This window comes from Oryctolagus cuniculus, chromosome 5 (genome assembly GCF_964237555.1).
Source record: "Oryctolagus cuniculus chromosome 5, mOryCun1.1, whole genome shotgun sequence".
Lineage (NCBI taxonomy): Eukaryota > Metazoa > Chordata > Mammalia > Lagomorpha > Leporidae > Oryctolagus > Oryctolagus cuniculus.
This window is the reverse complement of record NC_091436.1, coordinates 21,139,890-21,165,579: the sequence shown is the minus strand read 5'-3', so window position 1 is coordinate 21,165,579 and position 25,690 is coordinate 21,139,890. Positions and strand designations below refer to the sequence as shown.

At 38.7% G+C, this 25,690-nt stretch overlaps 1 long non-coding RNA gene across 4 annotated transcripts in view; it reads right to left on the bottom strand.

Annotated features, from left to right (window-relative positions):
- Positions 1–25,690, bottom strand: part of LOC127493120 (uncharacterized) — a 385,519-nt gene that overhangs the window by 92,943 nt on the left and 266,886 nt on the right. For 2 of the 4 annotated variants that reach the window (XR_011388475.1, XR_007923156.2), the window contains exon 3: positions 8,881–13,460. This is a non-coding gene — a long non-coding RNA (uncharacterized lncRNA). Of the gene's footprint in view, positions 1–1,166; positions 13,461–25,690 lie in introns of those variants that run through there. The other 2 variants (XR_011388476.1, XR_011388474.1) reach the window with 1 other exon arrangement.

The following is a 25,690-nucleotide window of genomic DNA, read 5'->3' as shown; positions in this document are numbered from 1 at the left end:
GACAAGTAAAGGAGTTGAACACTTTGTCTAATAGCTACTCAGAACTACAAGGTTACTGTATTAAAAAGTTTGAAAGGAATACAAAAAGTGACCAACTGACCTATAGACCAGAATTCCCATGATTGATATTAATATCTCAGAAGTTAATATATAATAAATATGTCACTGAAAATCAAACTGTTCAGCCCATGATGACAGAAAAACTCATTATGATAAAAATCTACACCTCTTGGCACATGCAAGTCGGAAGCCACATACATTCATATTAAGGAAATAAATTAAGAAAAACTATAAAGGCAGAAGACAATGTGCCCTACAGTTAGATAAGAACTCCTGAAACATAATTCCAAAAGCACCAATTAATAGATTTAATCTCTTTTAATCACTTCAAAATTAAGGATACTTGTGGATAAAGTTAACAAAAAAAAAAAGTCACAGAGATATATTTTTCCATGTCATAAACCAAAAGGAAACTATTATGCAGCATGCACAAAGAACTCAGTCATAGGGAAAAAAAAAACACAAGCTTCCAAATTTTAAATACAAGAAAAAAGAAATTTGGATTAATTTCTAGCTAATAAAATTCAAAGTCTTAACAAAAAGCAAATGGGTAGGCAAATTCATTAGTAATCAGAGGAATACAATTTAAAAACAAAAGTGTCTCTCCCCCTCTTCGTGGAGGAACGACACAGGACCCTGCGCTGTTCTTTTGTCTGCTCGGCCCTCCCCGGGTTTGCTGCTGGTTCTTCCCGGGTTGGCTACCGACCCTTCCACCTCCGTGGAAGGGCGGTTCCCCCTAGCCACTTTCCCCACTTCCGTGGGGGAGCGGCACACTGCCGGCCGGCTCTCTCGGGGGCTGCACAGGTGTTCCTTCAGATAGATGTTCCCCTTAGATGTTCCTGGTGCATGTTGTCTCTCTCCTCCTTTTATAGTCCTCTTCCGCCAATCCCAACTCTGCTACCCACACACCGAGTACGCTGCTCTCCTCCAATCAGGAGCAGGATCAGCTCCTGGAGGTCATCACTCAAGTTGGCAAGAGGCAGCTGCGTAGAAGCTGTTTTCTCCTCTCCCAGCGCCATATTGTGGGACAGCAGATGCATAGAATAAGTCTTAATTCCAGTAACTTAGTCTAGTCCGAGTTACTCCCAGTTGCTCCCCACACAAAAGAGATATCACTTTGGACCCATCATATCGTAAACAGAGAGTTGAGTGAAAAACTAACAAACACAAGACAATTTATGGAAATGTAAACTACATGAACTCATGGACCACTTACACTAATGCTTTATAAAAGAAGTTTATCAACTAAATATATTTCAGGGAATTTATAGCAAGGAGCAGACCAACGGTGACCAAACAATAAAATGTGCAGTGGAGAGTTAAGGAATCCTTGGCTCATTAAAACAAAGCAAAACCATAATATCTCAAAAATCCAGAACAGAGAATTTTAATGTACTTATGATAAGAAATGATACAAGTTTAGGGTAGTTGGTATGCACATTAAACTGATTTGATTATTCCCCACTGTATAAATGAATGCAAACATCATATTATACTAAGTATGTAGAACTATGTGTCAATTAAAAATATAATTAGTGTACTTTAATGGATAAAAGAAAATAGTGATTCTGAATTGTATAGTATTATATATATATATATATATATATCAGAATATTTTACTTTAGGAAAAATACACAGATAAAATTATACTACTTCATGAAGGATTCCCAACTCTATCTCAGGAGTCCTACCCACAGCACACTGGCTTGGGAGTCCATCATGGTCTCAAGTCTTTTCTTACTGTGACTCTTTGCATTTCCCACAGTCTAAATCATCCTTCTAGACAATAAACATACATGGCCTGACATTGTATTTGGTTTCTAAATACTACAATTCCTATAGAAATGTTAACAGAAAAAAAAAGTGATGATTTTTGAATACACTTGATTTTAACCAAACTTCATCTTTTTTCTGTTTTCTTTATAAAAGTTTTAAATTAATATAAAGAGAACAGATTTTATGCATTCCATAGACATGGTTGCAAGAAAACAACTGCACTTCCCTCACTCCCCTACTCCTCACATGCTACTTACTTCTTTCCCTCTCTTCATTAGTTTTTGCAAAGACATAATTTTAATCCACCCTATATTCACAGGCCTAATATGCAACAAGTACAAAGTAGGAAGACCATACTTCCACAGGAGTATAAATAAGGGCTAAAGATGACATATCCCAAATCATATCCCAAAATGACCATTTTATTTCTATATAGTTTTTTGGTATCTATATTAACTGCCATATATGAGAGAAAACATATGATATTTGTCTTTTGGAGGCTTATTTCAGTAAGTATAATGGTTTCCAGTTCCATCCATTTTGTTGAAAAAGACAGGATTTCATTCATTTTTACAGCTTACCACATTTGCTTTATCCAGATGAGTTGATTCCATATCTTAGCTATTGTGAATTGAGATACAATAACAATGGGAATGCAAATAACTCTTTCATATGCTGATTTCATTTCTCTTGGGTAAATTCCCAGGAGTGGAATGGCCGGGTTATATAGTATGTCTATTTTCAGATCTCTTATTAATCTCCATACTGTCTTCCATTATGTGCTAGTTTATAGTCCCACCAACAGTGGATTAGGGTACACACACTCTCACCAGCATTTATGGTTTGTTGATTTCTATGGGAGAGTCATTCTAACTGGGGTGAGGTGATACCTCACTGTGGTATTTATTTGCATTTTTCTGATGGCTAGAGATCCTGAGCATTTTCATATATCTGTTGTCCATTTGTATTTTATCCTTTGAAAATTGTCCTTTACTCATTTCTTAACTGTTTTGTTGAGTTTATGAGCTCTTTATAGATCCTGGATATTAATCCTTTATCAGTTGCATAATTTGCAAATATTTCATTTTTCAGTTTCCTCTTCACTTTGTTGAGTGTTGAGTGTTCCTCAACAAAGTGCAGAAGCTTCTTCGTTTGATGTAATCCCATTTGTCTCTTTATTTTCTCCTTTTTATTTTCTCCCACTCTTAGTGGAATTCATTGCCCCAGGGAAGATGTAATATAGCAGAAAAGCAGAGAACATACCTTATGAAATATATAACTTACACACTATAAGCCCTCAGACTATATAAAGATGGTTAGTACTGTAGAGGAGATTTCATAGCAGAAACAAAGCTCAAATGCTGGTAGGATCCTGATCTCAGTGTCCTATAGCAAGGTGTTCCCAGATGGAACTGGGAATCAGACAGAATTGCTCCTAGTCCCAGAGAAAATCCTGGAGTAAGAACCCCATGTTCCTGTCACTCAGCCTGGCATCTTAGAATGGCACAGCAGATAAGCATGAGGCCACCTCACAGAGCATCTTGCAGATCAAAGTAACACAGCAATAAGAGGTTCCCTTATGCCAAAGAACAGAGTGGAGACAATGTCTCTGAGAACATTTTGTCAGATCTAGGTAGATGCAGAAGGAGCCCAGCTACAGAAAGTGGGGACTCCTCTGTGCAGGTGTAAAAATTAGTCTGTGCAGGTGTTAAATGATTCCAAGAACAGCTCTTCAGCCTATGTTCTTAAGTACCTGCCACAGAACTTAACGCAAACCTGCAGAAAGGAATAGGGCACTCCACTAAACCAGTGGGTCTCATCAGGGAGCTATTTCTCCCCCTCCCCAGTATACTTTTGGTAAAGTCAGTGACATATTAGGTTGTTGCAACTGGAATATGCCACTGGTACCTGGTGGGAGAAAGCCAGGAATGCTGCTAAACATTCTACAATGTACAGGAAAACTCCCTCAGAGAATTACCAGCTCCAAATTCAAACAAATCAAGGTTCAGAAACCTTGCCTTAAAACTGAGATTAGGTTTTAACCGGTTGGCAAAATAAGAGATGCATAAGAAAGTATATGCAATTATTTTTAAAATAAAATTATGCTGCTTTGTGAATTAAAATGTGCAACCATCTTGTATGCTAAAATAAAATTATTCTCCGCATATAAGATAAATCATCAGTTTTTGCATTGGATGAAAATGTTTTGGGAGGAGGAAAAGTTGAAGTAGCTTTGAAATCATAGGAAGTACACCACAGACAAAAAGGAAAGAGAAATGGAAGCCTGAACACAATGCTAGAAGCTTACAACAATATCTAAACAATGGACAGGAAGAAGAACCACATGCAACAAAGTCATCCATGGAGCAGCATTCAAAGGAGAAAACTCTTCCTAACCAAGAGCAGCAGGGCTTTGAACACTTCAGAGAAGTGAGACTGCTTTTCCTCCAGATTTTACACTTTAAAGTTTATTGAGAAGATAGTGTGGGGAACCTCACCACTAAACCAGTGATGAAGAATATCAGCAAAGGGAAATAAATCAAAGTGTTAACAAAAACATGAATAAAAGCTAATGTCAAAAACATTCAAACGAAAAAGAAAGGAGAAAGAAACGGGGGAGAGTGGGAGAGGAGAGAAAAGGAGAAAAAAGATCTAGAAACATTTACAATGGGTAAAAAGTAAATTAGTCTTATGTTAATGACGTGCCAAAGTGTTCCATTTTTATGTGAAGGCAAATAACCATGAAGTATCACCAACATAAACACTGATTAAAAGAGATTAAATGTCTTGGGAAGAAATGTCATAACATTACACAGTGTCAGTTTGCAGTGTTCTCAAAATGTTAATAACCTCCAGCTTTAGCTGCTTGCATTACAGGAGATCTCAAGGGAAGGAAACCTCAGCTGCAGGGCTCCCAGTCAGAGCCCAGATATAGCCTTGCCCATCTCCTCATTGTTAATAGATAAAATTTCACTGAAAATGAGTCCATGACATTTGTCCATGATCAAGAAAGGACTATGTTTTTAAGAAAAACTTTCTATTTTGCCAGAAACAAGTTCAGTTTATCTTACCATTTCAATAATGCTCCAGACCTGATTCAGTCAGCCTGAAACACTCTGTGGAATAATAGCCTTCTATTCTCTAACAGTGACATTTCCCCAGTAACAGTAGCATCTGCATAAAATTTAGGAAGTGAGAGTTCATCATTTTACAAACTAATTCTGGAAAAAAGCGTGGGTCAGGATGAATTTATAACTATTTTGCCAGGACAGTTCCCAGAATTGATTCAGGAAGTGTTAATTTAGAGTATACTGAGTGCCCCACCCCCTCGTTTACTTTAATAAAATCATTAGAACTTCTGACCACTGCAATTATCTTTGCCTCCAAGCCAAATAAAAATAGACTAACACCCTGTGGTCACTTCATGTATTAGTCATTCTCGCCTACCTATTCTACTGACCCAATTTCTCTCAGAGAGTCAGGAAGGACATGTGCTTTCCCCTCAAACTGGCAGCACTTTGGAACATATGAACTTCCATTTGTGTGTATCTAGTATCTATAAAATATGTACTTTTGTGTTTCTGTAGTGCATAAGTGTGTACAGAATTCTATGCTTGGCACAATTTGTTCAACAATGCTTAACAATTTTTTTTTTTAATTAAACATCAGCCCTCTACTCAGTTTCTTCTTTCAAGAAATTTCTATTATCTGGGGATGTTGGCCACAGGAGAATCAGTGGAGTTAAATGTCCTATACAGGGTTCAGTTACAGTGATCAGTAATTAACAACAAGAAACCTTTTAGCTGGAGACATCAGGAAAGGGAATTAGATACTAGAGACCTTGAACATTTTGACAAAGTGTTGATACAGATGAACTGAATAAAACTTTATGCCTGCTCTGCTGAAGCAGAGTAGCCACTTATTCACTCATGGTTGCTGAAATTTAAATTAAGCTGAAATAAAACATTCCGTCACACTACCCACATGTCAAGTGCTCAATAGCCACATATGACTAATGGCCGCCACATCGGGCCTTATGGAAAAAATTCCCGCCATTCTGTTGAGCAGCTCTGTTCTATGTTGGATCACTATAGCTGTTTCGCACATGTTTGCAGACCAGTAAACGTCCCACATTTGTTGGAACATAGGGCATGATTAAAATCACGGTGGATGATAAGACCGGAAAAAGAAGCTGAGATAAAATTTCACTAAGTCTTGAATGCATTCATTTGGAATCAAGGTTTTGTTTAGAGCAAAAGACTGATATTTAGAAGTATTAATTTTTGCTCATGTATGAAAGGATGACTTGGTAAAACAACTAGACAAGTGGTGTTCAGCCACGGTTGCATATTAGAATCACCTAGTGAACTATTTAAAACTCCAGTGCGAGGTCACATTTCAGATAAACTACGTCAGCATCACTGAGTTTCCCTGAGTGATTCTATTGTGCGAAATTATTTAGAGATACCTTTTGTTTTTATGTGCACAGCACCCCTTCTCCCACATGACATCTTTTCCCAACAATGACCTTTTTCGTCTGATGAGATTCCTCTTACCTTCTCTACCCAATTCTGGTGGGGTTTCCAGTCATAATAAGCGTAATAAGCTAATTATCTGATTACAAGCAGTAGCTGTGGACCTAAATTCTGGCAAGTCTCAATGCCACAGTCATGCTGGTTCTGGCTAATACCATATACCAGAGTTAGACTGCAATCAAAACAGTCAATAGAGAGCCTGTTTGGAGATTTTTACTTTCATATTTCTAGTTCAAACGGTTCTGTAATTCATCTTGGAAGTCACTACTCTGAGAGGGTATCAGCTTTAAAATGTGTGTGAATGTGTGTTCTTCACTTGGACTCATGACCGCCATCATTTTGTTGCACTAAAGAAAGTCATCCACACAAAAAAGTACAAAATTAGTAGATAAAGGTACAACCAAGAGATTGGGGTCAGGGTTTGGTGGAGTGTTAGCAAACAAAAGACCTCATGATATTGATGGGGTTCTTGAAAGAGTCCAGAGGTCAACTCCCTCAAGGTATTCCCAGTTACATGAGCCATGAAATCACCCACTATTCCCTCTTTTACTTCTTCTGCTTCAGTTTATCTAAGGTGAATTTTGGTCATTTTCTTTAGGGAGATAATAGATAGATGGATGATAGATACATACATATTTTCATAGATACATGCATGTAGAATGTAGCTTTGCTGAGAAGGTTTGACCACAGAACCCTATTTTCTAGAATCTACATTACCAACTTATGGGCACAGTAATTTTTTTTCACAATTGTTACAAATTCCCATAAGAATTTGTTTAAAGTGTTGACCAGGGTTGGGGATCATGTCTAGCTTTTGATCTCTTCCCAGCTTGAAATCAGAACCAACATCCTGCTCAGTTCTGTTACCCAGCCATCCCAGATATGAACTGATGAGGATTATTGTGTTCTGTGTTAATGATACGATTCATGAGAAGAGGCCAGTGAACCACGCAAAATCTTAGAAGCCGTAAACATTAATTGATTAGATGAAAAAAGTGGATGAGTATTAGATCTGCTCAGAAGAAGGGAAATGTGGCTTCTGATCAGGTAAATACCTAGCAGTTTAGGCACTCTATTCCCCAGCAACTTTGCCAGTGCTGATGTTTCCTGTCACTTTTACTTGAGAACCTAACCTTTACCTTACACTACCTCAGGCATTTTATGTAACTTAACACAGGCAATTTTCAGGTGCCAGTCTCTATAGGATGTGCTCTGTATTTTAAAGAAAGCATGCAATATATTCCCATTTATAACATTTTCAAATGTAGGATTCTATGACATATGTTGCTCAAGGTGGCCTGTACAAGGTTTCTTCCAGTTCTAGTAGATTAAAAGAATCAAAATGGCAAAAGCAGAGGATGGAAAGAAAAATGTGATTTTGTTTTCTTATTTCTATAATCAGAAAAATAATTTTATGCAAATCTCCTTTAGATTTGCTAAATAAACATTTTTGTGGTAAGAAATTCAAGAGGACTTTGGAAGAATTCATCTGTCCCAAGAGTCACTGTGTCAGTAACACAACCCACAGTTTGTTTTCCCTGAGTTTCACGGGCTTCAAATCACCTGGCAAAGATGAAGTGAAGGCAGGCATGGTAAACAGTAATGAATATCTTGATCATGACTTTACGCTTACCCAAAATCAGGCTCATTTAGTCAATGCCACAGAGATGTGGATACCTTTCTATTGGAAATGATCTTTCCTTTGCTATATGTCAATCCATTCATTTAAAATAAATTAAAGCAAAATAAGCTTGAAAAAGTTCCCTACTCTAATCCTGAGGATTTCAATCTTCTTTTTAAGTTAGGTGCCCAACACAGAATCTGGATAAAAGAGCCCAGGGGGAACTGAAAGTCCTTTGAATCCTCTCTCTATCCACTCCATATTCTGAAAGTCTAATGAGTAAAATTTAAAACCACTATACCAGATTATTTCCTTCATTGGCTTCCAAGTGTGGTTCCAAGAGTTCCACGACATAGGAGCCCTGCCTGAATAGTCGAACCAATTTATTTGAACTAAGAAATTTTTATATCTTCCAGAATCTCATAAAAATACAAATGTTCCTAGGAGGAGGAACATCTCGAGAGTGGAGAGTGCATTATTTTGCACCATGGAGGCTATAGTTTGCAGCATGGAAGCTCAACTGACAGCAAAGTCTTTTAGGATGAAGTACAGGCAACTGAGGAACTGGAACCATAAAAGAACTGAAACAGATGTAACCAAGGAACTACTTACTTTTTGAGGTTACATGAGATGCACTGAACAGAATATTAATAGTTTTTAAATAAAGATCATTTTAAAATCTTTAATATTTGAATGTGTCCTGAGTATAAGATATTCTTCAAGGTCTTTATATATTAACTTATTTTATGTATTCCTTCCATTCTTATTTTTATACCTGTGTTAAAGATGAGGAAATTAAGGCATAGAAGAGTTAAGATCATACAGATAAAAAGAGGCAAAGCCGAGAATCACATCTGCACACAGCCTTACGATCTATAAGAAACTTACATAATGTATCATCTTCCAGAGAAGCAGTTAATTGTTTCATTCTCCTTTAGTCCTTCTAACAAGCAGTGCCTTCTGTTCTTCACAGTTAACTTCCATCGTACTCTTGATTAAGGCTGATGACTCTGGAGCAAACAAGAAGGAAGCATTTCCAGAGTGCTATGGACTTATTGACAAGGGAGTGGTCTTCCAGGTCTGCTGCCCAAGCTCTCATCAGCTGAATAAAGAGTCTGCTTAATCAAGCATGGTGCATTTCAAGTCTGCCATACACTACAGTAAGGATTGTGCTGTAAAACTGCAGGAAATGACACCCGCATCAGTTCTGATGCGAATGTAATCTTCTGGAGCTGAATTGTGAAACTGCTCTTCCTGAGAGTTCTGGCACCATGTTGCGCCTTGCTCTGTATATCCTATAGAGATATTCAGCATCAGCCATTATATCAGCCTGTCCTGTCTGACTATCAGGGTTGTCTTCTGGAAGTCTAAAAACCTTGTATCTTAAGAATGGGGGTCTACTTGGGAGCAACTATAGTGCTACATGGAGGTGATGTGAAAAGTATCCCATGCAACTTCCTTACAGGGAAGAACACAGAGAGGTGGCTTGATTTAACTTTTAGAACAAAACACTATCAGTGTAGAAACCAGGTTCTGAATCCAAGAGTAATGATATTGGGTAAGTGTATGGCTATAAGTTAACACACTTAGAGATTGAGTGTCATAAGAACATTACAAACTTTAACAACTGTCTTTGCTGGGAAACAGGGGATCAGATTTACCTAGCCATATTAAATACCCAGGTGCTTAGAAAAAAAAAAAAAGAACATCTTTCAGACATTGGAAACAGGCAGCAGAGGACTATGAAGTAAATACTGCAATGGACTCATTTCATAACCTCAGAACAATTTCCAAGCCAGGAGAAAAACTGAATCCAAGAAGAACCCAGCAGTTTTGTGGAAATGAAGGGATAGAGTATGTTATTAAGGCAGGCCAGAGTGGCAAGCTTTTGTGGAGCAGAATACTGAAAAGTAGGAAACTGCCAAGAAAGCCCCAAGATATATCAATACAAAAGGGAACCATCACGCCATCAGCTAAGTTCTGAGTAGCACATGCATAAATTTGTATTTATGAAATGCATGAAGTGTGTATACCTTAAATAAAAGGTTTCTGGGTAAAAAAAAAAAAGCAACCAGCAAAACAATCACTGACATTAGTCAAATAGTTATTGCCTTAGTGATGGGGCAAATTAACTCAAAAATAAACGCTGTTGTAGGTCCACAAACAACAATTCTTAAAGACAAGCTGGAAATTAGCTGATTCCAAGTAAACCTAACTGAATCTCCAAACCAAGCCCAATGTTACTGAAAAAGATACATAAAATTATCATCAGGGAACAGACATTTAGTTTAGTAGTTAAGATGCCCATGTCCCAAATCCATCCCTGGCTTGCAGTTTCTGGCTCCAGCTTATTGTACCCTGGGAGACAGCAGAGTTGACTCAAGTGGTTGAGATTCTGTCATCCACATGAGAGACCTGAACTGAGTTCCACGTTCCTAACCTTGGCCCCATCTCAGCTCCTGGCCATTGCAGGCAGGTATTGAGTTAGTGAACCAATAGATGGGAGTGTCTGGCTGTCTCTCTTTCTTTTCCTCTCTCTCTCTCTCTCTCTCTCTCTCTGTGTGTGTGTGTGTGTGTGAGTGTGTGTGTGTGAGGGGGGGGCTCTCAAAAATTCATCATCAAATAATGTGAAATCTACAATGCCCAGCATCTAATAAAAAGAGCCAGTCATGCAAAGCAAAAAATAGCACTCTAAAAAGAGACAAATAAATCAATAAATAGAAACTCAGAAATAACAATGATATAATTAACAGATAAGAATGTTAGGGTCACTATTAAAAATATAATCCACATATTCAAGGATGTAAGAAAGAATACACAAATGAGAAAATATATAAAACAGATTATTTTTTAAAAGAATCAACATTCTAAACATGAAGATGACAACATGTGAAATAAAAAGGGCAATAAATGAAGTTGGCAACAGATTCAAGGCTACTGAAGAAAAGATAAGTGAACTTGAAGCTATTGTAACAGAAACTACCTGAAATGAAACAGGGATATTTTTCATTAAGGAGATGGATAAAGGTTCATTTTAATCAATTTTACAAATTGAAAATAAGTGAAATAGTCATAGGACAAAAAGGCAATCTATATAAACAAAGAATATAACAAACTTCTTGCACAAGAAAAAAAAAAAACTGTATAAGCCAGAAGAAAACAAAGTGACATACTCACTGAAATGGAAGAAACATTGTCAACACAGAATATTCTACTCAACAAAAGTTTCGAAAGTGAATTGAAATAAGGAGTTTTTTAGACAAATAAAAATGGAGAGAATTCATCTTTGACAGAACAACATTTTAAGAAATGTTAAGGGAAATTCCTTAAGCAAAAGGAAATGACATCACATGGAAGTTTAGATCTATTCAAAGACATGATTAACAGGAAATATCAATGCTAAGTTTTAAAACACCTTTTTCTTTCTCATTTCCACTAACCTCTTCAAGGATAACTAATGATTTAAAAGAAGAACAATTAGTTTCATGGGCTTTATTGCCTATGTCAGTTCCCTCAATTTGATAAATAGTATCTATGAAAACTTAGGGAGAAATTAAATGTTTCCCTTTAATATTATGAATAAGGCAGGGGCCAGAACCGTGGCACAGCATGTTAATGCCCTAACCTGAAGCACAGGCATCCCATATGGGTGCTGGTTATAGTCCCGGCTGCTCCTCTTCCAAACCAGATCTCTGCTATGGCCTGGGAAAACAGTAGAAGATGGCCCAAGCCCTTGGGCCCCTGCATCCACTTGGGAGACCTGGAAGAAGCTCCTGGCTCCTGGCTTAGGATTGGCACAGATGCGGCCATTGCGGCCATGTGGGGAGTGAACCATTGGATGGAAGACCTCTCTCTCTGTCTCTACCTCTCTCTATAATTCTGTCTTTCAAATAAATAAAATAATTCTTAAAAAAAAAAAAAGAATAGGGGCCAGCACCGTGGCTCACTTGGTTAATCCTCAGCCTGCAGCGCCGGCACCCCATATGGGCACCGGGTTCTAGTCCCGGTTGCTTCTCTTCCAGTCCAGCTCTCTGCTGTGGCCCAGGAATGCAGAGGAGGATGGCCCAAGTGTGTGGGTCCCTGCACCCACATGGGAGACCAGAAAGAAGCACCTGGCTCCTGGCTTCAGACTGGCAGAGCTCTGGATGTAGCAGCCATTTGGGGAGTGAACCAATGGAAGGAAGACCTTTCTCTCTAACTCTACCTGTTAAATAAATTTAAAATAAAAAGAAAAAAGAATAAAGCAAGGATGTTCATCACAATAGTCTCATTAAACATCATATCAAAAGACTGAGACACTCTATTGCAATAAGACAAGAAAATGATATAGATGATAGGCATATTAGAAAAAAGAAAGAAAAAATGTCCACATGCCAGATGACATGATTGTTTATATAAATCCAAGCAACCCACAAAATTGCTACTATATTTATTATATCATACCATGTCACTAGATGCCACATCAAAATACCTATTTGAATTATGCACCTATAAACCAAGAATAATTAGAAATACGTTTTTAAGTATATTATTTACAAGTATATTTAGTGCCCAGATCTTATTTCTAGTACCATTCTCCAATTATAATTCTCCACTCTTCTTTAAAAGAAACTAAGCTTCCTTAGAGAAATGGCTCATTTAAAATGAGGACAAGATATATAAAGGATGAGGCTCAATTCTCTTACAGTGCAAAAAATTAAGGAAATGCTCAAAGTAAAAATATGCAATGACATGGATATGCAAAGAAACATGGGAACCAAATGAAAGAGTTCCAAAATTGTCAAAACAGGTGAATTTCAAGCAACAAAATAATGTAGTATTGGATTGTAACCTAAAGTATAGTCATCCTTCAGTAACCATGGGGGCTTGATTCCATGATCCATCCATTAATGGATGCCTAATTCAGTGGATGCTCAAGTAACTTACATAAAATTCAGTATTTACATATATGTTATGCAAATCATCCCACATGCTTGAAATCATCTATAGATTACTTATAATACCAAATACAATGTAAATGTTGTATAAATAGTGTTTATACTATATTGTTTAGGGAATATTAACAAGAAAAATGGCCTGTACATATTCAGGTTATGTGAAATTATTTTCCTGAATATGTGCAATCTGAGATGGCTGAAAACACAGATATAGGGGCAGGCACTGTGGCATAGTGGGTAAAGCCACCACCTGCAGTGCCGGCATCCCATATGGGCACTGTTTGGAGTTCCAGCTGCCCCACTGCCCATCCAACTCTCTGCTATGGCCTGAGAAGGCTGCAGAAGATGACTCAAGTCTTTGGGTCCCTGCACCTGCGTGGTAGAACTGGAAGTATCTCCTGGATCTTGGCTTTGGATCGTCACAGCTCCGTCTGTTGCAGCCAATTTGAGAGTGAACCAGCGAATGGAAGACCTCTCTCTCTATGCCTCTCCTCCTCTCTCTGTGTGACTCTGACTTCCAAATAAATTAATCTTTAAAAAAAAAGAAAAAGAAAACACAGATATAAAACTCATGGATATAGAGGGCTGACTATATAAAATAAATACCTGTGATTTCATACTGCTATAAATAAATGAGTTAAATAATCTAAGTGATAACCCTCTTTTAGTTATCTGCCAAACTCCAGACTTTGGTTTCTTATTGCAATTAACACAGTTACGAAGTTGTAATGGTGTCTTTCTCTCCCTTTGTAACAGGATGTGTAAATCAAAGTATATGCATTGTGTGGGATTTAGTTAACATAATATGTCAGCATTGGCCTAAGGCTATAATAAATATACCATACTAATTGAAGAGCTTAAAAATAAGGTAAATTGGATGTAGGGTATAGAGCAACTCTACTATCTTTGTACTATTTAGTTAATATAAAGCTGCTCCAAAAATAAATTTTGCTTCAAAACACCATCTACAATGGCATCAAAATATGAAAAATGCATAAGTTATACAATGAGGACTATAAAACTTTGTTAAAAGTAATTAAAGATCAACTTAATAAAGCTGCTATGAAGATTTTCATGAAAAACATTTAGGTTTCAGCATGTTCAAAACTCAGTAGGTTAAAAGTTAATTTCTTCTCTTTTTACTTCTTCAGAAATTGACAACTCAATACAAAAAATTTACATAAAATAGCCAAAACGGGTTCAGTGCTGTGGCGCAACAGGTTAATGTCCTGGCCTGAAGCACCGGCATCCCAAATGGGTGCCGGTTTTAGTCCCAGCTGCTCCTCTTCTGATCCAGCTCTCTGCTATGGCCTAGGAAAGCATTAGAAGATGGCCTAAGCCCTTGGGCCCCTGCATCCGCGTGGGAGACCCAGAAGAAGCCCCTGGCTCCTGGCTTCGGATTGGCGCAGCTGCAGCCGTTGCAGCCATCTGGGGAGTGAACCATTGGATGGAAGACCTCGCTCTCTCTCTGTAACTCTGACTTTCGAATAAATAAATAAATCTTTAAAAAAATAGCCAAAACAATTTGGAAAAGGAATAACAAAGGTAGCAGACATATTAAATTGATTTCAATATGTATTTTGCTCCTTTAGTGATCAAAACAGCATAATATAGTGTAAAAATAGACACATAGATCAATAGAAACAAATACAGAGTGTAGAAATAGACACATTTACTCATATATGGCCAAGTGATTTCCAACAATGGTGCCAAGGTAATTCAGTTTGTAACAGTAATCTTTGCAACAAATATGGCTAGAGACAATTGGGTATTCAGGGTACAAATAATAATAAAAGTAACTATCTTGGACTTTACCTCATACTAAATACAAAATCTAACTAAAAATGCAATACAGACCTACAAATTTAGTACTAGCAATCTACAACTTCTAGGAGCAAATATAAAATAAAATCTTTGTGACCTTGTTTAAGCCAAATTCTTAAGAGGATATGAAAGCTGTAAAAAAAAAATATGGTAAGCTGGACTATGTAAAAGTGAAAGCTTTTCTTTTTCAAAAAATATTTTTAAAAAATAAAAGGCAGGGGCTGACATTGTGGCATAGTGGATTAAGCCACCACCTGCTGTACCAGCATCCCATATGGCAGCTGGTTCTAGCACCAGCTACTCCACTTCCAATCCAGCTCCCTGCTAATGCTCCTGGGAAAGAAGCAGAGAATCATCCAAATGCTTGGGCCCCAATATCCATGCAGAAGACCCAGAAGAAACTCCTGGCTAATAGCTTCGGCATGGCCCAGGCCTGGCCATCGCAGCCATTTGGGGAGTGAACCAGCAGACGGAAGAGCTCCCCTTCTCTGTCTCTACCTCTCTGTAACTCTGCCTTTCAAATAAAATAAAATAAATCATTAAAAATAAATAAATAAAGGCAATCCACAGAATAGGACAAGATAGTTATGAAATAGAGATCTGTTAAACAACTTCTTTCCAGAACATATAAAAACTTCTTACAAGTTAATGAGAAAACAAAAAAAAAGACCTCTTAAATGAGTAATATAGAAAGAATAGAGAACTCAACAGAGAATAAATAGAGATGGAAAGAAAGTACATGAAATATGTAAAATGATTATCCATTAGGAAAATGTAAATTAAAACCACTTTGAGATACTATAAGCCAAAATTTAAAAGACTGAAATTCCCAAGTGTATATATGAATGTGAGGCAACTCAAAAGCTTATACATTGAAATGTAAATGCTTTCTCATACAGCACTCTGTAAAACAGTTTGGCACTCTTTTGTAAAGATAAATATATACTTATTCTGGTACCCAGCAATTAAACTTCTAAATACATCTACTCATGGGAAAACACATGTGTTCATAAAAATTTTTCATGAAAATGTTCATAGCAGCTTTTTCGTAATAGCTAAAAATGGAAATCCAACCAACTGATGCATAAGTACATGGTGAGTATTATTCTACAGAATATTACTCCACAATAAAATAGAAAATAGAAAAAGGTAGAAATACTAGCAACAGTATAAAAACTGTGAAAATAAGTGAAAGAAGTCAAAGTGTATAATCTCTATGAATTCATTTTTTACTAAGTTCTAGAGAAAATAAAATTGTAATGATACTAAGTGGATCAGTGGTTGCCTAGGGCCAGGAGGTTAGGGAACAGAGCTGACCACAAATGAATAGTTGAAAAGTTTGGTATTATAGAAATGCTTCACCATAATGATGTTGATGATTTGTGCTACTGTATAAAAATGTAAAAAATCATCAAATTGGACATAAAAATGGTGGATGTTATTGTAAATAAATATAGCTAAAAAAAAAAACAAAAATGGGAGTGAGAAGATATCTTTATGAAAAATTATGCCCTTTTCAGAAATAGAAAAGGAACAGAAGGAAATTGAATGTTTTGTTGAAAAGAACAAGTTCTCACCAAAAACATTTCTTATGTATGTGTATTAGAGTTCTCCATAGAAAGAGAACCAATAGTTTGTGAATACAGATACACACATAGAAAGAGACAAAGAGATAGAGAGAAACAGAGACAGATATTAAGATATTTTAAGGAATTGGCTTATGAGATTCTCCAAAACCTACAGGTCAGGCAGCAGACTGGAGACAGTGAAAAGCTGCAATCTGAACAGAGATACAAGTCTACAAACAGAATCCCTTCTCCCTCTGAAGTTGTCAGTGTTTTTCTATTATGACCTTCAATTGATTGGACAAGACCCAATTACATTAAGGAGGGTAATATACTTTATTCAAAATCCACTAATTTAAATGTTAATCCCATCTATAAATATCTTCTCAGAAGACTTTAGAGTAATATTTAACCAAGTATCTGACTACCAGGCCCTAGCCAGGTTGACATAAAATTAGCCATCAAACTATGCAATCGACCAAGTTTTGCTACACGTTTTTGAATATATTCTTCATAGTAAGCCAATTAGAAATAATGAGTTCAACCATTTCAAATTTTGCAAAGCTAAACAGCTCTTGTTTTCTGATAGGTGGCAAGATGTGACTTTGGAATTCAGGTCAATTATCTAATTGCCAAATTATATGCTGTTTGTGCCACAGAGTCCAAACAGAGACACTAAGAATATGGATTAAATATACTTTGGTTCCTTATGACTTTTTCCCTGGCATTTTTCCATGTTCAAGACATTTAAAGACTATGCAATTTTTCATGTTCACTTTTAGAGATAGGTAAAATCAATGATATATTTTATAAAGACCTACTTCACTTTCATTGCATGACAAGATGAAATTAACAAACCAGCAAACCACTGATTGAATAGAGGCAGAAAGAAAATAACACCTGAAAATGAAATTCTTACTTGCTTTCTCCTATTTCTTATTTGAAAAATTGTGTGGAGAAAAAGCCATGAACTTCATACAAACCTGCTAATATTTATAGAAAAAGGTAATGTAAGAAAAGGAAAAAAATCAGAAGATAATAAACTATGATCTGCTAATTAATGAAATTGGCATTTTCCTAACCAACAGAATATAAATCTCCTAATTCATTTATCATTTTCTTAATATTCAAGGGACAGAAATTTACCCTTCAGTGTAAACAAAAAGCTTATTCATTTCTATGTTGTTTTAAGTTAATTTTGGAACTACAAAGAAAGGAATTTATTTAAGTACCATTAGCAGGGTGCTGTTATGAAGAAAGATGAAAGAGATTCTTTAAGTATTAGATTTTCCCTCTAACTGGATGGCTGCCTTTGGAGAGTGCAAGATCAGCACCTTGACTCTCCAACTGCAAAATTAGCACAATAGTAACTTCACAGAAGTGTGGGGAGACAGGTACATTAATAAGCATAAATGCAGTGCTATCCCCATCTTGGTGCCACTATGTTTCCAAGGCTCTCTAGCAAATCTTTCACATTATTACAGTCTCAATACCCTTAAGCTCAGGTGATCTGCATCCTGAGTCCTGTCTGCCACTTCACTTCAGCAAGGTGAATCTATTTTGGTGAGGGCTACCAGCTAATCAAGAAATGAAAGGAATCATCTTTCTCCCACACCTCCAATCCTCCCTCCTAAAGGAAGATGGTGTCTAAGAAGTAATAGCAAAATCGTTCATATGTAGAAAAAGATTTCTATATGCGAAGTAGAATACTTTAAAAAAAAAAAACACTTATTCAGGGGGCCAGCATTGTGGCACAGTAAGTAAAGCCACCACCTGCACTACCAGCACCCTAAATAGGTTGGATGTGGGTTTGAGACCAGTCTGCTCCGCTACCAATCCAGCTCTCTACTGATGTGCCTAGGAAAGTAGTGGAGGATGGCCCAAGTGCTTGGGCCCCTGCACCCACATGGGAAATCCAGAAGATGCTCCTGACTCCTGGCTTCTGCCTGGCCCATCCTTGGCTGTTAAGGTCATTTGGGTAGTGAACCAGCTGATGGAGATTCATTCATTCACTCTCTCTCTCTCTCTCACGCTCTCTCTCTCTCTCTCTTCCCCCCTTTCCTCCCTCCTTCTCTGTCTCTGTCTCCATCTCTTCTCTCTGTGTGTAACTCTGATTTTCAAATAAACAAATATTTTAAAAACCCTTATACAAGAAACTAAGGCAGAATATTTTCAGTTCCTGGAAATGAGCATGGATCCAAATTTTATCATCAATATCAACAAAAATACTCATTGCACTTTTAGAGTAATTACTTTGAAGAGGCCAAAAATTAACATTACATCATTTAATCCTTATACTGAATCAGCAAGGTAGGCATTATTATACCTGTTTTACAGATTAGAAACTCACTAGACTCATAAAAAAAAAAGTTAAAAAGAATTTTCTTATAGTAGCTTCTCAGCCTTTTGGCTAAGATCAAGTGTAGAATTTTCTTATAGATCATACTATCAAGTTTTAAACTCATGTCAAAATTTATTTATCATTAGTGTCATCTTGTGCACAGCATGAACTTCCCAAAAGGTACAACAGGAAGAAATTGTACCTAGAACGAGAACATGAGCAGCACAGGAACCTGTCTGAAAACTTTTTTCTACTCAGGGGACATAACTGAAGGCAGATGGAGAGCTGCAAGCAAGGGTCTTTCCGTTGTCCCCTAGCACCCACACATCCCAGTGACTCACTGGACAAGCAACTTATTCCTTACTATGTCTTTTCATCTTATGCAATCCCTAATATTATTATGAAAAGGTACATGCTTTATGCAGAGCTTTCTTTTGGAAACTGATTGGAGACAGGCAGGTGGGTTAGACAAAAAGGAGAAATCACCAAAAAAAAAAAAAAAAGTGGCCAGTGTGTGGATGAGGGTCACTGGGAAAAAAGGAAATCAGAATCGTATTTGTACTTACTTGGAAAAAATGACTAAGGAAAATAAGTGTGATCATTTGAGGCAGTCAGTCACTGTGAACTTTGTAAAAGGAGCAGAACGAATCCACTTTTCTCCCACTTCAAGGCATTTTAAGGCAATCCAAAGGATTCAGTTCTTTCAGAGGGCAGTGATGTACAATAGAGCTATTACCTACAAAAGGGTTTCAGAAGGGTCAGAACATACTCTTTTTTAAGCACTGAGGTGGTGGACTCTAAAGAAAACTCTGGTGGTTATTCTTGTTCAATTCATCATGGATTAGCATAAGCAGACATGCAAGGCAAAAATATCTTCAGGCAACACTTGATAGGAACAACATAATAAGCTGCTTCACCTTTTTAAAATGTCTCAGCACTTTCTTTCCTGCTGCTCTCTGGGAGTGGGGAGTAAGGAGAGCCAAAGAAGAATGTATGAGCAGTAACCCAAAGTATTTCCTGAGCTGTGAGCCATTCTGAGTGAAAAACTTGAGGGCAATGATTTGACTTTTTCATGTAATTATAAGACTCTCTCATGAAGCATAGGGAAAGAAGCCCAAGGGTGAAGGGATACAAAGCAACAAAAATGGAGTCCGAGGCTTAAGATCTTAAAAGATTTTCTAGTCTGGCCGGCGCCGCGGCTTACTAGGCTAATCCTCCACCTAGCGGCGCCGGCACACCGGGTTCTAGTCCCGGTTGGGGCGCCGGATTCTGTCCCGGTTGCCCCTCTTCCAGGCCAGCTCTCTGCTGTGGCCAGGGAGTGCAGTGGAGGATGGCCCAGGTGCTTGGGCCCTGCACCCCATGGGAGACAAGGAAAAGCACCTGGCTCCTGGCTCCTGCCATCGGATCAGCACAGTGCGCTGGCCGCAGCGCCGGCCAAGGCGGCCATTGGAGGGTGAACCAACGGCAAAGGAAGACCTTTCTCTCTGTCTCTCTCTCACACTGTCCACTCTGCCTGTCAAAAAAATAAAAAATAAAAAAAAAATTTTCTAGTCTAATGACAAGATTTTGTGATCTTTACCTTGTAGAAAGGTTTAAGAGACCCCAAACCTCATTGCAAGGAATGAGAGCAGTTGGAACAAAGTACCCCAAACTAGGCAGCTTGCAAGGGAGAGGTAACATCTCATGGTTCAGGAATTCAAAAGTTCAAAGTCAAGATGTCACCAGGGCCTCACTCTCCATGAAGCCTGTAGGACCACATTCTTCCTTGCCCCTTTCTAACTTCTGGAAGAAGCTGTTCATCCTTGGCATTACTTGGCTTACCTCTCACTCATCTGCCTTTGTCATTACATGGCATTCTTCCTCTCTCTGTCTTCAGCTAGTGTTTTCCTTTCCTTGTAAGGACAGCAGTCATATAGGATCAAGGCCATCATAATGACCTCATCTGAACTTGATTACATCTACAAAGATCCTATTTCCAAATAAGGTCACATTCACAATACTAGGGGATTAGAAGTTCAACCTTTCATTTTAGGGGGACACAACTCAATCCATAAGAGAATCCCGGCTGCTCATGTTCATCTCCTCATACAGGGGAGCACCACATAGTACAGTTGCGGGTGGGATGGGAGAGTAGAGGTGTTCAAGTCGAAAGGGCACACAAAATTCTAAAAGGAACAGAAGAGTCAGGAGGGTGAGAAACAGCACCAGGGGAAAAATACATTATCATTTTAGAAACCAGTGAAGTGCCTGCGCCGTGGCTCAATAGGCTAATCCTCTGCCTTGTGGCGCCGGCACACCGGGTTCTAGTTCCAGCTGGGGGTGCCAGATTCTGTCCCAGTTGTTCCTCTTCCAGGCCAGCTCTCTGCTGTGGCCTGGGAGTGCAGTAGAGGATGGCCCAAGTACTTGGGCCCTGCACCCGCATGGGAGACCAGGATAAGCACCTGGCTCCTGCCATCGGATCAGCAAGGTGCACTGGCCGCAGCGCGCCGACTGCGGTGGCCGTTGGAGGGTGAACCAACTGCAAATGAAGACCTTTCTCTCTGTCTCTCTCACTGTCCACTCTGCCTGTCAAAAAAAATTAAAAAAAAAAAAAAGAAACCAGTGAAGTACAAAAAAGTACTACTACAAGCACAAAAAAAGAAAAGTACAATATCAAAATCCCAGGGAAGTCTACTGTGATAAGGTTTGAAAAAGAATACCCAAGGCCGGCGCCGCGGCTCACTAGGCTAATCCTCCGCCTAGCGGCGCCGGCACACCAGGTTCTAGTCCCGGTCGGGGCGCCGGATTCTGTCCCGGTTGCCCCTCTTCCAGGCCAGCTCTCTGCTGTGGCCAGGGAGTGCAGTGGAGGATGGCCCAGGTGCTTGGGCCCTGCACCCCATGGGAGACCAGGAAAAGCACCTGGCTCCTGGCTCCTGCCAGGATCAGCACGGTGCGCCGGCCGCAGCGCCGACCAAGGCGGCCACTGGAGGGTGAACCGACGGCAAAGGAAGACCTTTCTCTCTGTCTCTCTCTCTCTCACTGTCCATCAAAAAAAAAAAAAAAAAAAAAAAAGAAAAAGAATAGCCAAATTATACTTTTATCTTCTCTTATATTCAGTTTCAAAGTATTTTGGTTTTTATTTTTTTTAATTGTTTATTTAAAAGGAAGAGGCATGCAGGCAGAGAGAGACAGAGATTTCCCATATGCCAGTTCATTTCTCAAATGCCCACTACAGTGGGGGCTGAACAAGGCCAAAGCCAGGAACCAGGAACTCAATCAGGTGTGCTATGTGGGTGGCAGGGCCCCAGCACTTGATCATCATCCCCTGCTACCTCCCAGGGTGTGCATTAGTAGAAAGCTGGAAGGCAGAGTGAAGCCTGGACTACAATCCAAGCACTCCAATATGGAGTACACATGTCTAAGTGAAGGCCTAACTACTGAGTCAAACTTCTGGCCCCAAATTACATAGTGTGAATGCGAGTTTTACAGCATAGTTTAGGCAAAATGGAAAAAAGAGAAAAAAATGGAAATTTTTCCATTAAAAAAATGTGTATATGTTCTGGTAAATTAGTCCAAAACATTGAGCTACAGTACACTTCAGAACAGTTGGGCCAGGAAAAATAAATTACATAGATAAACTTAATAAATGTACATTTTTAAAAATATGTCTACTTTTTCAAAAATATATATTAATCAAAATTAGTCTAATAGATAGTGACTCTTCTAGGACAGGCTGACTCAGTTGCTTCAGACTCTTCTTTTATTCCAAATATAAAGAAATGCATGGTAAATATAACAGCTTTAAAATATAAAAGTAATCTTAAATAACAGGAAATACCAGGTTCATAATTGAAAGAGTAATATAAAAGCTTATGTCTCTACTACTGTTAAGGAAAAAAATCAGTCAGATCACAATATTGATTTGACAGCAGAAAGTTAGACTTTCAATACCTATCCAGGAACACAAGACACAGAAATAAAACACTTAGATGAAGCCAAGACCCTATATTAGCAACATTTTCGAGGAAAAATGGACTAGAAGTAGCATGGAAGTTTGTTGTCTATTCAAAATACTAGTACAGGAAAATTAATTTCCCAAGATACATTAAAACTGTATATCTATAATTAGACATGAGATTCAAATGTGTAGTATTCAATTGACCCAGGACACTCAATCTAGGAAATGAGTTTAAAAAAACTGCTCTCAGATCAACGTAAATTTGTATTTCTGTCAGAAGTAAACAGGTACACAAAATGACATAACTAGTTTGTAAGAACATAGATCACACAGGAATCTCACAGATAAATAACTGCAAGGTAAACTAACCTGAATAAACTATACCCATACAAGGAAATGATACAAGAAAGAGTCAGAAGATGAGGCCAAACAGTGGGGCTGGAGGTTTCTGGGCCCCTCAGACGTAGGCAGAATCTCCTTCACAACAGGCTGCCCGCTGTGGCTGGAAAGCTTATCTCCAGACTGACCAGCACAGCTTCTGGTGCTGCATAAGTGACCTTGCAGTTTTAAATCACACCTCCAATCTTTCACCCAGAGCTAGCAGAGGAGGGGGCTGAGCCCCCAAGGAGACCGGCTGCCTTAAGAGACCCCCGCTACCTCCATGAGCTCCAAGCCAATCAACACACTGTTTGTGAATCCCTCTGTCCAATGGGCATCCCATTAGAATGCCTTTAAAACCCTGGGCACTTCCTAAAGGCCAGTGTCCCACTCAGGCACTCTGCCTGGTCTTCTCTTGGATCAGACACTTTTCTGTCAAATAAGGTTTCTGCCTGTTTGCAAAGTATTTCCTGGCTTTTTATTTCTATACTGAGCTGATGAAAACAACCCATGAAACTCGCTCCTGCAACTGCCCTCCCCTCAGTGACTGGTAACAAAAGATACAACAGGGGAATGAACATGCTAACTAAAACCAAAAGATGACATGAAAAGACTCCAAGAATGTACTTAAGTGATTAAGAAATAAGAATGTGAAGTAAAGTACAAAAATCAGTGTGTCTTGGGCTGCAGCCGCAGCTCACTAAGCTAATCATCTGCCTGCGGCGCCAGCACCCGGGTTCTAGTCCCTGTCAGGGCGCCGGATTCTGTCCCGGTTGCTCCTCTTCCAGGCCAGCTCTCTGCTGTGGCCCAGGAGGGCAGTGCAGGATGGCTCAAGTCCTTGGGCCCTGCACCCCATGGGAGACCAGGAAGAAGCACCTGGCTCCTAGCTTCGGATCGGTGCAGCGCGCTGGTCGAAGCAGCCATTTGTGGGGTGAACCAACGGAAGGAAGACCTTTCTCTCTGTCTCTCTCTCTCTCTCACTGTCTATAACTCTGTCTCTCTCTCACTGTCTAACTCTGCCTGGAAAAAAAAATCAATGTGTGTGTGTATGTGTATACACAGTTTTATTATAACAAAGCAACTTGTATGATTTTAGCATCTGAAACTGAGTATCATCTTTCCTTTCCATTGAAACAAAAAGGAAATTCAAAAATCAACAGGAGAAAAATTACAACATAGAATGTCAGTTCCAAATAAGATCCAACAGGTTTTGCTGATTCTCGCATCAAGTGGCAGAGATCAAGTAATCATTAGGAGAGAATGTTATTTTAAAAGTGTGATCTTAAACTGCAGGCATGTTTGTAAAACATCACAATTAAACATACCAGAGAAGAAGACTCTGTGCAGAACGAGGTCTTGGTTTCTTCCTTTATATGAGAGTGAAGACTGGAGTTTGGGGACCATTCTTTGAGAAAAGTCCAAGAACCAAGACCAAGCAACAATTTTGGAGAACCAATATGATTTTAAAATGCAACTTAGGAAAGGCTCAAACAAATCTCTGGAAACTAAAGAAAAAACAATAATACTGAAATCTAAAATAGAAGAAATGACTAAAACAGTGCATAAATGTAGCAAAAAGAAAGCAAGTGGACAGAAAACAATGTTGAAAAAAATCAGCCAGACTGTAAAGTGGAGCTATAAAAAATAGAAAACATGAATGCAGGTTAAGATGTAAAGAACAGAGGCTGGAGTTGCAGGTAAAGTCGCTACCTTTAATGCAAGCAACACATATGTATGCCTGTTCAAGTCAAGGCTGTGCCACGTCCAGTCGAGCTCCCTGCTAATGGCCTGGCAAAAGCATCAGGAGATGGCCCAACTGCTTGTGCCTTGTCATACACGTGAGAGACCTGGATGAAATTTCTGCCTCCTGGCTTCAGTTTGGCCCAGCCCCAACTGATGTGGACAACTGGGGAGTGAACCAGCAGATGGAAGATCTTTCTTTTTTTTTTAACTTTTATTTAATGAATATAAATTTCCAAAATACAGCTTATGGATTACAATGGCTCCCCCCCCCATAACTTCCTGCCCACCCACCACCCTCCCCTCTCCCGCTCCCTCTCCCCTTCCATTAACAAGATTCATTTTCAATTCTTTTTATATACAGAAGATCACTTTAGTATATATTAAGTAAAGATTTCAACAGTTTGCACCCAAAGAGAAACACAAAGTGAAAAATACTGTTTGAGTACTAGTTATAGCATTAAATCACAATGTACAGCACATTAAGGACAGAGATCCTCCATGAGGAGTAAGTGCACAGTGACTCCTGTTGTTGACTTAACAATTTGACACTCTTGTTTATGGCGTCAGAAATCTCCCTAGGCTCTAGTCATGAGTTTCCAAGGCTATGGAAGCCTTTTGAGTTCTTCGACTTTGATCTTATTCCTACAGGGTCATAGTCAAATTGGAAGATCTCTCCTCCCTTCAAAGAAAGGTACCTCCTTCTTTGATGACCTGTCCTTTCCACTGGGTTCTCACTCGTGGAGATCTTTCATTTAGGTCATATTTTTTTGGCCAGAATGTCCTGGCTTTCCATGCCTAAAATACTCTCATGGGCTCTTCAGCCAGATCCAGATGACTTGAGGGCTGATTCTGAGGCCAGAGTGCTATTTAATGGACATCTGCCATTCTGAGTCTGCTGTGTATCCTGCTTCCCATGTTGGATCTTTCTCTCCCTTTTTTAATTCTATTGGTTAGTATTTTCAGACACTAGTCT